The sequence below is a fragment of the Kogia breviceps genome, chromosome 13, assembly GCF_026419965.1.
Source record: "Kogia breviceps isolate mKogBre1 chromosome 13, mKogBre1 haplotype 1, whole genome shotgun sequence".
In the NCBI taxonomy this organism is placed as follows: Eukaryota; Metazoa; Chordata; class Mammalia; order Artiodactyla; family Physeteridae; genus Kogia; species Kogia breviceps.
Genome location: NC_081322.1, coordinates 6,702,617 through 6,718,338, shown reverse-complemented (window position 1 = coordinate 6,718,338; position 15,722 = coordinate 6,702,617). Strand labels below are relative to the sequence as shown.

The following is a 15,722-nucleotide window of genomic DNA, read 5'->3' as shown; positions in this document are numbered from 1 at the left end:
AAAAAAAAAAAAAAAAAAGACATCTTAAGGCGTTTGGACTTTATACTAAGGATAGTGGAATGCCACTGTAAGAGTTTAAAGAGAGGAGTACATAATCAGGCTTTCATTTTATAAAATATAAATCTGATGGTACTGTAGACACTGGATTAGGAGGGGACAAGATTGCAGCCTGGGAAATTGGCTAGGCGGCTAGAGCGGTATGCGAAACATGAAATGATGGTGGCCTGAAGCAAGACAGTAGTTGCTATGAAGAACTGGATACCTCAGACAGATGGGGGGGCTAGAAGCAGAGTCTCAGTAATGAATTGGAAGTGGAGGAGGAAGGAGAGAGAGACAAAAATAATCCCAGGTCGTTGCTCACAATAAACTATATGGGCTTCTATTGGTCTGACCAAGCCGTTTAATCTTAAATCCAAAATGAAGTCAAAGCAGTGAATTGAAATCCTCTCCTCGTTTTTATTTTTTTTTTTTCCGATCCGTTTTGAAATCTAGTTTTATATACTCAAGATTTACCTCCCGGTAATCTGGAATTACATTTCTGAGATTGCTGTAAATTATTTCCTTTCTTGGTTTCTCTTCCTCTTTCTTACCTCCCTACTTTTATTCTTAATATTTCAACGTTTTAACTGTCTGCTAAAATACTTCATCATAACTTAGCTTTTCCTTCGAGAGAATTGTGGAACATCTGAATAACTGAAACTTGTCCCCTATCAGAATCTTGTAGATTTCCTTAAGTTTTCCCGTTGCTGCTTGGAATGTTTCCGGGGTAATGTTCTCAGGGTAATTTTCCTGTGTAGGTGCGGCTTTTTTCAGCGGAGACTTTTAGCATTTCTAGTCAATCACCATTTCATTTTCTTAAGAGAAGCTTCTTTTTGTCGTAAAGGCAGTATATGTTTACATCATATTTCACTTTCAAATATGACTCACAGGTATGTCCCTTATAAAAACAGTAAAACTTAAATGACAAGAGAAGACCTGGGCTCCAATCAGTATATACGGTGGCGGCGGGAGGGCCTAAGAAATGCCAAATTTCCCTCTCAGACCCGCCCAGCCGCCACCCCCCCCCACCCGCCCCGCTCCCAAAAGCGGAACAGCAAGTTTGCTGCACAGGGAGGTTTCTACCCCGCTAGGGCAGCCCAGCCCGGGGCGACCGGGGCTGCAGGCGAGGCCGCCTGCTCCCTCCCTCCGCAACGACGCCGCCTCGTCCCCTGCCCGAACAACCTTCCCCGTCCCGGAACGGATTCCCGCGGCGGCCGGACTGCACGCTGCCCGCACGCAGTCCACGGGGGTGCGCTGCAGCCGCCGGGAGCAATAACCCCCGCGAAGGAGGCCGTTTCGCGGGGGCGCAGGAACTAGGTCTGTGGGCCAGGCCCGGGACGGCCCCTCCCCACGCCGCGCCCGCCCTCCCTCCCGGTCCCGGAGGCTCGGCGCCGCGGGTCGGCGAGAGGACGGGCGGGGCGGCCGCGCGCCGAGCGCCCCCCTCCCGGAGCCCCCGGGGGCGCCCGCGCCCCGCCCGCCGGCCCGCAGCGCCCCCGCCCCCTCGGGCGCTCCGTAGCTGTGACGTGCGCGCGGCGGGGCTGGGGACTCGGCGGGTTGCCGGCCGGCGGGCGGAGACGGACCCGGGATCTGTCCGAGCCGGAAGCGAGCCGGAGGTCGGTCACCGCCGCCGCCCCGTCCTGGTGCCGGTCCGCGTCGTCGCCCTCTCTCCTGGCCCTCCGCACCCCACCTCCTCCCGCCTCACCGGCGACAGGTAGCCCCGCCGCCGCGCACCTGCCCTCGCGTCCGCACCGGTGAGTGCCCCGGGACGCCCGCGTTGGGTCGTCGGCGCCGGGGCCCCGCTTCCCGGAGCCTCGCTCCCCGAGCCTGGCCTTGCTTCGGGGCCTCCTCCCGCCGCCCGGGGAAGACGAGCCGGCTCGGTTCCCCTCCCGGGGACGCCGGGGGTGAAGCAGGTGATGAGTGGCCCCGGGCTGTGGCGGCTCCCGGTAGCGCAGGGGTGGGTCTCATTTCCACAGGACCACGAGAGTCTCCTTTCAAGGGTCTGTTACCACTAGGATATCTGCGTGTATCTTCTCTGGCTCCGAGGTAGAAGCTGAGCCCTCAGGTGTCCAGCTCTGACCTGGACGCCCCGTGATAGTTTCCTCTTTTGTAAACAGGCTTAAAATTCAGTGCCGGAATAGTGCTTTTCGTTCTGGGATGTGAGGTTCAGCTGCTGTCCCTGTTAGTATAATCGTGTAGGAGCCCAGGTTGGGGACTGTATTTTTAGTCTTTAGTTGGTCTACTACTTTGGGTACGTTAATTTATGTATCTGCTACTGAACAAGAGATTTTTACATTTTTCAATTTCCAAAACTCTTTAAAACGCTCAAACTCTGGGATAAGAAAATACTTTGATAGAGTTATTACTAGAACATCCGTGTCAGAAATATTTCCATACAGGTTTAGAAAACGTGTTACATTTTATCTGGGGTGAAGTTTGTAGTGGAGGAATGCTTAAATCCTAATCTACAGATCTAAGGAGCTAGGAACACTGCCCCAATTTAATAGGCTGCTGTACATGGTAGATAAAAGTTTTCCTTGTTATGCTCTGGCGGTGTAGATGCAATATAGCTGAATGTCGTCAGGGTTTGAGAGTTTAAACGATTAATATTCTTAAGGTTTAGCTGAGCACTGTTCACACCATAAAATGTGAATCTTGAACTTGGGCTGGTGATGGTCATGGTACAAAGGTTGGCAGCAAAGGGATATTTCAGTACAAATTGACTAAACTTAGATGTCTTGGGTTGTGGTTTGCATTGGAAATTGTTTAGTGAAAAAATTACCTCGGTGTCTTTTACTATTAATTTTAGAAACACCACAAATTGATCTATAGCCAGAGCGTGAAACAAAGCAGCCTTTTAAAATAACTCATTGACTTTTAAATATCCATCTCATTTAGAGTATTTTCAGTTGTGCAGAATTACTTGCATAGTGGTAAACAAGTTATTTTAGTCTTATTCAGGTTTGCCTGTTGCATTTGTATGTTCTGTGTGACATGCTGTTTAATTGTTCGCTTTTTAAGTTACATTTTAGTTTTCAGAAACTAATTTTAAAAGGGAGTAATGGAAGTGATAAGCAACTTTAAGAGATTATGATTAAAAACTATGTAATATTTAAAAGTATGTATAATATACATATATTCTTCATTAGTGCCTGGAAACATGGACAAGAAAAATGTAATAAGCTATTGCAATATTTAATGTAAATACATGCAAGGTCTTAAAAATATCATAAATTGTAACCCATGGAACTCATCTGAAATGGATTTTTTTCTCTGTTTATGTTTGTGTGATCAAGTTTTAAAATAACAGTGGCCAGGAAATCAGAGAAGCTGAAGGCTCTTTTTTCATCCTGTTGTGACTTTGCCTGGAGACTGTGGTGTATTATGTAGCCCATTGTTTAGACAATGGGCTGTCTCAGGGTTCTAAAAATACAACTAAAATTTTTTAAAAATGTGACTATGTGAGGTTTGAATAAATATAAGCACCCCAGACATTTTAAAAAAAAAAACTGATTTTCAGTCTGCTGATAATCGAACCTCCATGTCTGTTGTGTAAAATGTCAGTTTTATAAAGATGTTTAACCTTTGTGATTTTTAAATTTCTGTATATTAAAACATTTTAAGGAAAAGATTGAAAAAAGTATGACAAGTGTAATAAATGTCATACAGTTTAATTTTGAACCTTACAATGAGGCATTTGGTAGTAATGTGACTGGCCCTTTAGTAGGATAAGATGGTCACCCATTTATTAGGCACCTGCCATAATCAGAACACTAACTGAGGAGCTTGACCCACAAAATAATTTTCAAGGTTGGTGGTCTTGTCGTTTTTACGCGTGAAGAAGCTTAGGCTCAGAGAATTGAATATTTGCTCAAGGTCATGAGGTCATGTAGCTCCTGGGAGAGTCTGGATTCACACCCAAGTCTTTTTTTTTTTTTTGCGGTAACGCGGGCGTCTCACTGCTGTGGCCTCTCCCGCCGCGGAGCGCAGGCTCCGGACGCTCAGGCTCAATGGCCATGGCTCACGGGCCCAGCCGCTCCGCGGCACGTGGGATCTTCCCGGACCGGGGCACGAACCCGTGTACCCTGCATCGGCAGGCGGATTCTCAACCACTGCGCCACCAGAGAAGCTCACACCCAAGTCTTCTGATCATAAAACCTCGGTCCTTTCCACCAGAGCAGGTTGTCTTGATCTCAGTGCAATTGGTAGACTATTCTGGTAAACCTGCAGAACTGGTATTGTGTTAAAGAATGTAACTGGAGGTTTGAACAAGGTACAGAGGAGTGACATTAAGAAAGGCCAGGAATGGGGCTCGGAACTAATTTTGAATTCTATGTCTGTTTCTTCATTCTTAAGTAGACAGCCTTGAACAGTGATATGATGTTGCTTTATCATTTCTGGGGTAAATTCCAGAATATTACACATATTATGCACTTTTAATTTTGATGGGCTGTAGGAACTAGAATTAGGCTGTAATGTAACACTGGTTTTCATTGTAGCTAAAGTGAATAGTATAATGTTCCTGGTTAGGGTAGAACTTAAAAATGAGATAGCTTATTGCCTATAAATGCAGTAGCTGCCTTTTAAATATTACGTAATTAACTGTGTAATACTAAGGGGAAAAATGGTTTTCAGATTATGATTAAATTGTGACCTGTTAGATCAGGACAGTTTTTTTTTTTTTTTTATGTCCTGTGTTTATTTCAGGAATGTCCCTTGAGCTGTAATAGACACAAAGAACAAAGTGAGCACACAAAGTCCATCTTTTGTAGCAAATGAGGAGTCATTTCAGCAGTAGAATGTAGTTGGGTAAATGAACAGAAAAATGGTAGGAAGGCTGAGTTGGGTGACTTTTGTTACGGTGTGTCTTTGTTTTGAACTATTAGGAATTTTGCATCTGAAGGATACTCATATTCAACTGTAAATACAAAACCATCATCCAAGGGCTTAATGTTAATGGATGATCTGTTAACACATCTGCTTTCGTGTGTGTATAGATAATCAAGAACTAACTAAAGTAATTCTGTTTTTGAGGCATTATATAATGTTCAGAGGAACCAGGATGTTCTACATTTAAAACAGTTATGCTTTCATTTGACAGATTTAGTGGACTGTTAATAATCTTAAAATATATCGTCCTACTTATGGTTTTCAAAAATAAGCTTTTTTTTCTCATTGAGTAGTGTAAGAATGACATAGTGGTTTGAGAAAGGACCACAAGTCCAGCAAAAGTTCTCCCTGTGAGTACTGAAGTATGGGAAGTAAAACCAGAACAGATCTGGCATCTTTAGAAACCTTGCTGGTGTTGAAGAGAGGGGAAATCCTTTTCTATTTTTAAAGCGGGTCTCTTCCAGTGAAACCAAAATACTGAAGCACATTCCTTAGGTGATATTCACATGCCTGCTTAGTAATGTGCACGAAGCAAGGTGGTGCTCCTGGCAAAACCACAGGCATCTTTTATGTACCTTATGTCATTTGTTATTTTATTTGAAGGTAACCTGCTGCTTAACCTTTACAAGGTAAGCTATTACATATCACAGAATTAAAAAATTTATATGTGGATGAGCATCTTTTTCAAAGATTTATTGATGGTTCATTGTGTTTAAAATATAACTGTTGATGGGAACTGGTTCTTCCCTGTTCTGGCAGATCTTTGGATCTAGGAAATAGGAAGAGTGGGACAGATGTGAAAAGAAAGATAAACAGAAACATCCATTTAAAACCTGAAGCTGTTTATGTCAGAAGTTAACACCCCACATGTATGACACTTTACTCTTTTGGAAAGCATTTTATGTACATGATGAAGTAGATGTGGTAAATCTGTTCTTACTCTGCACATGAGAAAATGGGGACCAAAAAAATAAGTACTTTGTTCAAGGTCACATGTGAGGCTGCTGAGAAGCATCACTGAGAATGGAACTACTACCTGTGTGTTCCCAGAGATCCCTCCCTCCCCCAGGTCTCAAACTCCTAGGTTTAGTAAGGGTTAACCTCTCAGCAGTGACATTTCATTTTATAGATTTAATTCAGAAGGTTCAAGAAATTCTGAATAGTCAGGATAAATAAAGTGATATTATTAAATACGTAGTTACACTTTTTTCTTTTTTTTAAATGTAAGGTAGAAGATGAGCATGATGTATTATGGAACTACTTTTAACATTTTTAATAGATTAATGGAGTCGAGGTTGGTAATTAACCTTTCTAGTAGCAGTGTTTTTAAGGGAAAGCCAACAATTAGTTTTAAAAAAGGAGAAAAATATTCTGGAGGAATTTTGAAAATAAGTCTTATTATTTGGCACATTGATATTGATCTGATTATTATGCTTGCTTTTGTAAAGACTTGCTTTTGTAAAGCTAAGATGTGTCTCTGTTGGTACCTTTATGTCTTCATTCATTTCACAGATATTTGAGTGTCATGGGCCAGGCACTGTTCTGAGTGCCGAAGATAAGGTGATGAAACCAAGTCCTTGTACTGAGTGACATTTTATTGTTGTTTTGAATTAAGTTAATTATAGATAGACTCATCATTCTAGTATGTGATTAACAGGGCTGACCCTAAAGTTGGGAAATAGTTGTCAAAGTGGTACAATTTGAGGGCTACTAAAAGCCTCATTTGCTCTGAAATATTCTACTCCTGGCCTTTAGTCCACTGAGTTACAGCACTGTTACCGTTTGCTTCCTGATAAATAAGAATATGTTCCATCTTTTATCACAGTTTCAGGAAATAAGGCTGAGAGAAAATAAATGGGACCCAGGACTGATATGTTGACTTTCGTAAGAGAGTGGGTTGGCAAAGTATAATTTTAGTAGCTGCTGTTGTTTATTGAGCTCTTGCTGTGTGTCAGGTACTATGTCAAGCAAGTACTTTATGTACATTAGCTCAGTTAATCACTATGTCGGACTTCCCTGGTGGCACAGTGGTTAAGAATTCACCTGCCAATGCAGGGGACACGGGTTCGAGTCCCGGTCAGGGAAGATCCCACATGCCGCGGAGCAACTAAGCCCGTGCGCCACAACTGCTGAGCTTGCTCTCTAGAGCCCGAGAGCCACAACTGCTGAGCCCGCGTACCACAACTACTGAAGCCGGCGCACCTAGAGTCCGTGCTCCGCAACAAGAGAAGCCACCGCGATGAGAAGCCCGTGCACCGCAGCGAAGAGTATCCCCCATGCAGCAACGAAGACCCAACACAGCCAAAAACAAATAAACAGAAGACATTAAAAAAAAAAAAAAATCGGGCTTCCCTGGTGGCGCAGTGGTTGAGAGTCCGCCTGCCGATGCAGGGGACGCGGGTTCGTGCCCCGGTCTGGGAAGATCCCGCGTGCCGCGGAGCGACTGGGCCCGTGAGCCATGGCCGCTGAGCCTGCGCGTCCGGAGCCTGTGCTCCGCAACGGGAGAGGCCACGACAGTGAGAGGCCCGCGTACCACAAAAAAAAAAAAAAAAAAAAAAAAAAAATCACTGTCACTTCAGTGCACTTGGCATTAAGACTCTGGTGTCTTAGGAGAGAGAGGCACAGGGGTGTTAAACTCGCTCAAGCTCCCAGCCAGTACTTGGTGAGCTGCGATTGGATCCCTTGGCACGTGGTTGTAGATACTTCATGTGGAAAGAGTGCAGGTAGACTTGCGGCGTGCCACCAGAATGCCATGGCACACCATGTAGGTGGGAGGGCTTGGTGGGTGAGGGATGGGAGATGGGGAGATGGGGTGTTATTGCTTGCCTAACTGCTGGCCCCTCAGGCTTAGCCTCTGTCTTCCAGCCCCCAGGTCCCAGAGTTGCATTCGTGCATAAGTGCTTGCTTGTCCGCCTCCAGGGTAAGAGGACAGGCGGAGGTGAGGGGATCCTGGCTTTGCCACTTATTACCTGGGTCAGATTACTTAGTTTCTCTGGGCTTCAGTGAGTAAAATGGGGGCTACGGTATTACTTACCCGGTGTGGTTCCTGTGAGGACTGGATTCGACACTAATACATGGGAAGCGCATATCACACTGGCACATAGCTAGTGTGCATTATTATTGTTAGTGTGTTGGCTGTTTTTTCTTTTCCATGTTTAATGTGGAATGTTCATCCAAAAGGAAAAATGCTGTGTATTGGAGATTTGGGTGAAATCTTGAAGTTGACCAGTTTCAAGCAGTTCTGAAATTTAGCTGTGCACCAAGAATTATCTGGGGAACTAGTAAAAACTCGTCAGAGAGGTGTGGGTGGGGCATGGGCATTAGCATTTTCATAAGCTGCTCAGTTGATTTATTTGTGTACCAACATTTGGGAACCACTGGTTGAAACCTTTTCTTCATCCTCTGCTTTGGGAGGGTGTTGGCAATAACAACAAAAAATTGCTCGGATTAACCAGGCAGCATATGGTAAAAGGAAGTGAAATATCGGTTACCAGAATCTCTTCATTGATTTTCTTTCTTCTTTTAAACTTATTTGGAGCTCATAGCATTTATCTTGAGATGACAATGCAGTGTTAAATTTCACACCTAAATTTAATTGTAGTGAGTATTTCAGCTTATTAACCAGCTTCATTTGGAAGTGAGCTACTTATATTTTTTAAACAACTGTACAAATAGCAGTAATATATAAGTAATGCTCCTTTAGATCTTAAGACCTTTTTGAACTGTTTAGTTGCACTGGGTCTTAGTTGTGGCATGCGGGCTCCTTAGTTGTGGCACGCAGGCTCCTTAGTTGTGGCATGCAGGCTCCTTAGTTGTGGCATGCACGGGGGATCTAGTTCCCCAACCAGGGGTAGAACCCGGGCCCCCTGCATTGCGAGTGCAGAGTCTTAGCCACTGTGCCACCAGGGAAGTCCCCATTTTAAACTTTTAAATTGGATTTCTTTAGACGATGTACTGTTTTGAATAACTAGACTTGGTCTTGTTAACCACAGCAGGCAGGGTCCCAGCAGGAAGGAGATTTCATCCTGGATGATGCTGATGAAGAGACTGTGCAGGGGCAGGGAGCAAGCACGGGGTGGTGAAGCACTCAGGGAATAGCAATGGTGAGAAGCCCTTAAAGCTCCGGAGGTCGCGGAAGCAGAGAGCTGGCCTTGAGGAGGAGGCTGGGTTGGGGCTGAGGCTTTGCGGCGGCCCGGCGGTGGTGGGGGGGTCGCGGAGGAGGCGGGAAGTTCCCTGGCTGGTGACTTTTGCTAGAAGGCAGCCGGGGACCCTGGGTTAGCCTAGCTCTGTGCGGGTTCATCCTCCCAGGGCAGGGGGCAGCGCAGAACAGGGATGGAGGTGCAGTGGAGCAAGTGGAGGATGACTCGGGCATCGATTGGAACCTTTGGGAATTTGTAGCATCGCCTCGGTGCATTTTAAATCCCTTGTAGCGTTGTGATATATCTGCAGAGTGCTTGAGACTACCTGTCTTATGCATGCTTTTAGGAGATAGTGTACTCACTTTCTCATTTAATCAAACAGTTATTTCAGGAAATTGGATGATCCATGTAACCCGATGAAAAACATAATCTAGGGGCTTCCCTGGTGGCGCAGTGGTTGAGAGTCCGCCTGCCGATGCGGGAGACGCGAGTTCATGCCCCGGTCCGGGAGGATCCCACGTGCCGCGGAGCGGCTGGGCCCGTGAGCCGTGGCCGCTGCGCCTGCGCGTCCGGAGCCTGTGCTCCGCAGCGGGAGAGGCCCGCGTACCACAAAAAAAACCCCAAAACATAATCTAGGTTGGTTAACATGAAGCACTTTTATTAATATGTTGTTATGCCTTAATGAGATTTTCTGAAATTTTCTTCATCAGGTAGTCTTGTTTTGATAGAATAAATGTTTTTCATTAAAAATATCTTTTAATAATTAAGTTTAAAATATTTTGGCAAGAAAAGTCCCTTGCCTTCTGGAAATTATACTTCCCGTTCACCTGGACTCCGGATCGCAGGAACACCAGGACACAGTTCATAGAAGTTAGACTCTTATGACATAATTGTTCTTCCTCCTCAAGTCCTTTTAAAGACACATTAAATTTCTGTATAAATCTGTTGCATTTTGCTGTTATTCAACTGTCTTCTGCTAATGCCAGTTTTACCTAGTTAATCTGATTTCTGGCTAAAAGTCTAAATCCATGCTCTTCATTTTGGATAGATTCCTGAGGATTACTAACGAAAAACATTTCTCTCCTTAAAGAGATGGTATGAAGGTCTCTAGTGTATGAGCATTACTCCCCCCAAAACAATTAGAATAGTTTATATGTCTTCTCTTGAGGGTTCTGGGGAAAAAGAGTCCAAGATTTTTTTTTTTTTTAAGAAGATGTTGGGGGTAGGAGTTTATAAATTTATTTATTTTTGCTGTGTTGGGTCTTCGTTTCTGTGCGAGGGCTTTCTCTAGTTGCGGCGAGCGGGGGCCACTCTTCATCGCGGTGCGCGGGCCTCTCACTGTCGCGGCCTCTCTTGTTGCGGAGCACAGGCTCCGGACGCGCAGGCTCAGTAGTTGTGGCTCACGGGTCCAGCCGCTCCGCGGCATGTGGGATCTTCTCGGACTAGGGCTGGAACCCGTGTCCCCTGCATTGGCAGGCGGACTCTCAACCACTGCGCCACCAGGGAAGCCCCGAGTCCAAGATTTTACTCTGATTAAGCAGCAGCTAGACTGGGTCTTGTTCACGGTTTCCAGAAAAGGAGAGCAAATTAACCAATAACCAGCACCTGGCTATGAGACTGGAACATACAAATAAAGGCTACATGTAAATGTTATACTGGGGTTTTGTTTTGTTTTTTGGAACAAATAAGTTTCTCAGCTTGTCTTTAAGAGTATGGTGGAAAACAGAAAAAGGTTTGGAGTAAGCAAAATAGCACTATGCTTGGAAATCATACATTTAGATTTTATTTTTCTGTAAGTGGGCCTTTTTCTTTCTTTAAAAGGAGAGAGTTCAAACGTTTGTGGAATCTTCTAAAAACATATTGTTTATTTTGATTTGATGCTGATAGAATTAGTATCCCACAGGAAAGAATTGAGGCTGTCGGTTTTTCCTTGTTATGCTCTTTGAATTTCCCTGATTTGAGGATTGAGTTATTCCAGAGAGAACTTTTCTCTGGTTCCGTGTTATTCTTTTTCTAAAATTAGATGAAACAGCTGTGTTTTGGTTTGTGGGCAAGATTTGCTGTCTGTTATCCTTTTGGTATTTTAAGGAAGAACAAAGTATACATGTGTATGTGTTTTGAAGAGGAATGAACTAGTTTCTCTGCTTTTCTGCTCTATCATTGAGTTGAAGATGAGAACGCAAGACGGTTTATGTATCTGTTGTGCTTGAGGGGAGGGGATGAGGAGAACTGAATGAATTTGAACACATGACCAGATTCACTTCAGATGTTTTAGAAGCCAGAGAAAAAAATTTCAGTCAGAATTTTGTATTTTCTAGAGATAGATTCTACTGATAAGTTTGCTTTTTTGAAGGGGGGTGCAGCATAAATTAGGAATTTATAAACTAGTTTAATTTGGTGATTTTAATGAGTTATTAGCAAAAATGGAGATAGTCTGACGGCCGCATACAAGAATGCTGGTGTGTCAGAAGGTGGTCTATTATTTATTAAAAGTGTGCTTCTGGAACTGGTCCAGAATCTCATGCACTTTGGTCCTATTCCCTACCACTCTACTGTTTGGCAGCAACATTGACCTAGATTATTTTTGGGACGTACAGACACCTGAGTACATCAGCAAGCTTGAATGGTGGAAGGTGGCCATATAGTACGACGATGTTTTGAAGGAGTGGCCCCAAATGACCCTAGAACAGTACAGTTCTAATAGTTCTTGAGGGCCAGCGATATGCCGCCACTTCGGGTACTTTACAATCCTTGTCTCATTTAATTCTAATGGTGACCCGTGTGGTGGCTCTTCTTACCCCATTTTGCAGCTGAGAGGACTGAGGTCTAAGTAATTTGCTAAGGCGACACAAGTAGTGAGAGGCAGGGCTGAGGACATTCAGGTGGTCTGGGTCCAGAGCCTTTGCCCGATTTAGAATTTTAGGTTATCTTTTTCTGTGTGTTCTTTTAAAGAGTCAAAAAACCCTTCAAGATTAAGCTGTTCTTCTTTCTCTGTCTAAATAAGGGTGGTAACACCGTGACACTCGGGCAGCAGTTGCTTGATTTCAAGTTCAGGGTGAATAGGTCCTCTGCAACACCCTTGGGTGTCCCTACCCGCTGGTTCTTGCTGTTCAGAGGGCTCCAGCCTCTGCTAGGACAGATGAGAGGGGGACTCTGTGGACACGTAGAGTCTAAACCATTCTGGATGCGTTTTAAACCCCTGAACAGCTACCCCTTTTACTTACATCATTAATTTGCTTTAAACAAATATATTGCTGTAAAGTTTTGTGTAAATTAAATAAATAACTAAATTATATATATTTTTATTATCCTTGGAAAGCTTCTTGTTTAAAGGATCCCAATAGTGAGTTCTTTTGTAAAGGCAAGAATCTTTTTGTAAAACAAATGATTGTTTTCTAGATTATACTAATAAGTATGGATCTTTCACATGTTACCTTTGCATAAACATGGGTTTGGCTAAACACACATTTCATATAAATATGCATAAATTAAGTGTGACTTCATATTGTGCTTGATACTGTTAATAAAGAGGGATTTGATAATGGTTTTCTTTTTTTTTAAACAAATGCTATTTGTTGAATTTGTACTAAAATGTACTATAGTAAGCTTATCTCAACGAAGAATAATGTTCTTTTAAGCAGTAGATTGAGGTTCAATATATAGCACAACAGTGAATTCTTTTTGTGTCATAAAATTTATTAGGTAAATGTTAATGTTCTGTTTAAATGCTAAAATTGGTGTTTTACGTGTGTCTGAAATACATTCTCTGAAAATAACAGATAAAGTTTAGAGTGAGAGTTTTTTTAAAAAAATTGTTATGGTTGAAAGGCAGACAAGCTGTTGTTTGGAAAACATAATTTTCATGTAGCCCTGGGTGCAATATGTATTTCCTGTACCTAATACCTTGCTAATGAGGCTGTGAACCCAGTTCCATCGTAATCTCTGTTCCGTTGCTGAACACTCAACAGAGACTACTCTGTAACCACCTAATTAATAGATCCAGTGGCCTCATTTAGATCATTATTCTTTTCCAGCCTCTTTGGCTACTGAGCAACTAATATCTTCCTTGAATTCTTTCTTCCGAGTGCCTGGGGTCATGCGCTTCCCAGGTCTCCAATTTTTCCTATTTGGTTTTTACTGCGTGATTTTGTCAGTCCATGTCTTTACTGTTCATGTCTCATAAAATCCTGTGCGTGGCACTTTGCTCTACTTGCTCTGTTCTCATTTCTGATAATTGTATCAGCTCCATGCTTCTGACCCTTATGCAGAATTCACTCCAGATTTCTTTTTTTTAAAAATTAATTTATTTTCGGCTGCATTGGGTCTTCATGGCTGCGTGTGAGCTTTCTCTAGTTGCGGTGAGCAGGGGCTACTCTTTGTTGTGGTGTGTGGGCTTCTTATTGAGGTGGCTTTTCTTGTTGTGGAGCACGGGCTCTAGGCGCACGGGCTTCGGTAGTTGTGGTGCATGGGCTCAGTAGTTGTGGCACGCAGGCTCTAGAGCGCAGGCTCAGTCAGTAGTTGTGGTGCATGGGCTCAGTAGTTGTGGCTCCTGGGCTCTAGAGCGTAGGCTCAGTAGTTGTGGCGCACGGGCTTAGTTGCTCCGCGGCATGTGGGATCTTCCCAGACCAGGGCTCGAACCCATATCCCCTGCATTGGCAGGTGGATTCTTAATCACTGCGCCATCAAGGAAGCCCAGTTCCCCCCAAATTTCTTTCTGTATAATCTTGACCAGCATTTCCAAGTTGATGCTCCATAGACATCATAGAATTTCACATATTTCCTTCAGAGCCCTCCTTGCAGAAACTGCCTCTCCTCCTGTTTCCCTTATGATACCCTCATTACCCTAATCGTTCATGCTCAGAACTTTTACTCACGTTTTCCCGCTTCACTTGTCACATTCTGTCGGTTGCCGAACCCTGAACCCTGTTCCGCTTCTGGAAGGTTGGCCGTCACTTTCCTCCCCCTCTGACCGAGTGCAGGCCTCACTCCTTTTTCTCTCATACATGGTGGCTCCCTGTGTTTGGCCCTTTCCCTCAGTGTACAGTCTGTCCTGTGCCATTAGAGTTCTATTTCAAAGTAGAAATCTGATGGTAATAATCCCTTGCTCAGTAAGAAGCCCTGTTAGCCCTGTATTAATACATTTGATAGTCCAGACTTTCAGTGTGGGATTTGAAACCCTTTGAGGCCTGATCTCTCGGCCCACATTTCCACCTCAGTACTCGTCACACTTCTGCCATTGTCCTGCACTCTGGCCCCGTTGACCTTTTCCGCAGACATGTCCCCGTTCTCCCACCTCCTTACTCTTGTTCAAACAGGGCTTTGTCTGGAATACTTTCCTTTAGTCAGGCTTAGCCATCTCTCAGGACCTGCTTGAATTAAATCTTTCAAAGTAGCTTTCCCCAGTTTACAGTTTGGAAGTACACCTGTATTATAGTATCCGTCACCAGTTATGTAATATATGTGTATCTTCTTTCATTCTCCGCTACTCGTCCTAGATCGTGAATGACTGGAGAGTATGCACTGCCAGCGGATGATTTGTTGAAGTTTTATGTAGATCAGCAGATCTCAGGTCTTTGGACTTCTTTACCCTCTTAATTATTGAGGACTCTGTAAAGATTTTGCTTATCTACTTGGTTGTACCTATTTATACTTACTGTATTAGAAACTTTAAAAATATTTAGTCTATTTAAAAATAATAATATATGCATTTTAACAGAAATGACATATTTTATGGAAAATACTTATTTTCCAAAGCAACAATTAGTGAAAAGAGTGCTGCTGTTTTACACTTTTGTAAAACTCCTTCATGTCTGACTTAATAGAAGATAGCTGGGTTGTCATATCTGCTCATGAGTTCAGTTTGTTGCATTATTTTTTTTTTTTTTTGGTTAAATGTGTATGAAGAAAATCTTCCCTCACATAGATATCTCATTGGGAAAGGAAATATTAACTTGACATTTTCAGTTAATTGTGTGTATATTCTTCGATCCTTCACCACCACTAACTAACCAAGTGGTAATTTCTTAAAGTTCCAAAGTGGAATTTTAAGCCATAACAGTGAATTTTCTGTACCCTGTTACCTTAAAAAAATCCATTGTTCAGTTTTGCACTCTGAATGGATCTTTTACCCATATGTGATTTTGTAACATGGTGTAATGGTCATTTGGAACATACTGTTCCACTGAGTTCTTCACATCTTAGAAATATATGTAATATATTTTGATCTCATCAGAAAAGTCTTTTAAGTATTTAAGCTTAAACAGTATAAGCTGTTTTATGTTCAAGGTGGCAGATGCGGGTTTTCCCAGATTCTCCTCTCACTTGAATCTTATCCTTGACAACAGGTAACTGTCAGCTGCTTTCCTTGATGTGACTGGCCACAGTCAAAAAACAAACAAAACCTCGTTTGCCAAAAACTCAAGCTTGTAATAACCAAGATTTGTTAGGCATTCTTTGCAGTGAAAATAGTGTGTCATGAAAAAGAGTCAGTTCCTGAAGGTTACAGCTCAGACACGCCCGGAAATATTTTCCTTGGGGCAACATCATACCTTGTTTTACAGTGGAAGTAGTTTATGCACAGTCCCCATTTTGTCATATAGAGTATTAAGAAGATGTGTATTTGAAGATCAAAATGTAATAAAAACCAATACATTTTAC

General features: G+C 43.2%; 1 protein-coding gene across 4 annotated transcripts in view; it reads left to right on the top strand.

The window, feature by feature from the left end:
• The first annotated feature begins 1,553 nt into the window (after positions 1-1,553).
• Positions 1,554-15,722, top strand: part of MYO6 (myosin VI) — a 145,708-nt gene continuing 131,539 nt past the window's right edge. For 2 of the 4 annotated variants that reach the window (XM_059083087.2, XM_059083086.2), the window contains exon 1: positions 1,554-1,790. The gene's annotated coding sequence lies outside the window, so the exon portion shown is untranslated. Of the gene's footprint in view, positions 1,950-15,722 lie in introns of all 4 variants that reach the window. The other 2 variants (XM_067011288.1, XM_067011286.1) reach the window with 2 other exon arrangements.